This window comes from Lycium barbarum, chromosome 8 (assembly GCF_019175385.1).
Source record: "Lycium barbarum isolate Lr01 chromosome 8, ASM1917538v2, whole genome shotgun sequence".
Taxonomy (NCBI): Eukaryota; Viridiplantae; Streptophyta; class Magnoliopsida; order Solanales; family Solanaceae; genus Lycium; species Lycium barbarum.
This window is the reverse complement of record NC_083344.1, coordinates 72,848,457-72,850,554: the sequence shown is the minus strand read 5'-3', so window position 1 is coordinate 72,850,554 and position 2,098 is coordinate 72,848,457. Positions and strand designations below refer to the sequence as shown.

The following is a 2,098-nucleotide window of genomic DNA, read 5'->3' as shown; positions in this document are numbered from 1 at the left end:
ATAAGTGAGATTCTAGGTAAGGGTTCAAATTATTCCGAAGGGAAGGTGTTAGGCATCCTTCAGAATCCACAAATGTGGTTCCCGGCTGAACCAATTTAACTATACGAGGGATGTGTAAAAGGCTTTATTATTTACAAAAATTAATAGAATTTAGACTAAAGAATAATATGAATATTCACATAAATAATCATGCAATACGTATTTTATACATATGTGTTATAATAATTAAAAAAAATATATGTGCAACTTAGAAGCTTGAGTATGTGACAAAGGTGTAAAAAATGGGCATGAAATTATTTTGCACTCGAAGTGAGTTAACTAATTTAACTAGCTAAGTGTGTACACCTAATCAATTAACTATGAGAGTATATTCTAAAGCCTAAGTATTGAGGCAAATCGCCCTATTTATTCACTTAAGTATGCTAAGCTATTGAATTAAAACTCTAGCGAAACATGATAACTATCAGAATATTAACTACAAAAATAATAACTGTCTAATATTAATTTATCTAAAACACATAAAATTTAAATCACCTAAGCAGATCATAAATAAATACCACTAGCCTACACCCTAAAAAGTAAAGTTTCACTATATTTTATGCTTGCATAATTTAAGAATGTAAAAAAAAAATATATATATATATATATATATATATAAACAAAGAATTTAAGAAGCTATTTGAACTTCTTTGAGTGTCATCTTCCAAAAAATAACTTTAGATACCTGCATGAGACTTAATAAAAAATGTTAGTAAGAAAATAAATAATTATCAGATGAATTAAAAAAATAATAAATAAACTTAAAATAAAAATCCGTCTTTGTACATGGAAGACCTTGGAAATCGACGGAAATTTCTTCATCGTCCAATAACTATTCGATTAATTGTAGCTGCAGTACAAAGACACTCTTTTAAGTGTTTGTCGGATTCTGATGCAGAGCATAATTATTCATAATTATTCATATAATACTAGGTAAAGAGTGTACTATGTTGATATGTTACTGTTGTAGTACTAAATTAAGAGTATAGGATACAAGAATCAAGGCAAGTATTTGTAATTTTCACACTAGAACTTAGAGTGTAATCAATTCCCTTGTAACTCATGAGTAATATGCGAATAAAAAAAAATTAGAATGAACTATTTACTATCTATGTAGCTTTTACATTAACCATTTTACGGATTAGAGTCCTAATTTCTTATTAAATCTGTTCAAAATAAAAATAAAAGATACTTGATATAGTATACATTTAAAACACCTAAATTGAAAGAGACGAAGCATGTATCATATTTACTTATAAGTACTAACTATTTCTTGGGCAAAAATTCGTCAGAATTTGAAAGCACTTGCCCCATAAATGGGGCCACACTAACAATATAACCTTATATTTTAAAAAGAAAACAATTTAAAAATAAGGCCTCAGAGATCTTGGTGGATAAATAATCATTAGATAGAAATTTGATAAAGTCCCATCAAGAGTAGCAAATATATCCTTACATCACTGGTGGTGGCGTTGGGCCTGTGACGGAGAAAAATAAAATGAGGGCATAAGGGTGTGTCGTAGTGGAGGCTTTTGGTGATGAGAACGGAGGGAGCAAAGGGCTGGTGGTGTTGGTCTAGAACTCCGGCGAGCTCGTCACCGGAGAAGATAGTGGAAGGGCGGTAGGGGGCGACTGTTTTTTGAGAAGTAAGGAGAGGGAGTAGAGGGTTGTGGTGTCGTTGGTGTTGTGGTTTTACGGTGAGGGGCGGAGCGACGATGGTGGTGGTAGATGGAGGAAGATGAAGTTGTGGGGCAGCGGGTTTGTGGTTTGGTGGCGTGGTGGCTGCTGGCTGCTGGGTCCACCGGAGTTGTGAAGAAGATGAAAGGGCTACTAGTTGGTTTTGTTTTCATTTTCTGAAGCTTGAAGAACAAGGGAAAGGGGACGGGAGCAGCGACTGGTGGGTGGTGGCTGTTGCTGGCTGCTCGTCGGTGAAGGAGAAAAAAAAAGAAAGGAAAGAGGAGGAGGCTGGCGGAGGGAGTAGAGGGAGACAAAAAAGGAGGTGCAGGGGTTGTTTGGGGTGCGTCGCCGGATCTCCGATGGCGACGGCGACTAAGAGAAA

The 2,098-nt window shown here is 35.4% G+C and overlaps 1 non-coding gene across 1 annotated transcript; it reads right to left on the bottom strand.

The window, feature by feature from the left end:
- Positions 1-1,413: 1,413 nt before the first annotated feature.
- LOC132608416 (small nucleolar RNA SNORD24) lies at positions 1,414-1,505 on the bottom strand. Its single transcript, XR_009570340.1, has one exon. It is a non-coding gene; the product is annotated as a small nucleolar RNA SNORD24 (small nucleolar RNA).
- Between the last annotated feature and the right edge of the window lie 593 nt (positions 1,506-2,098).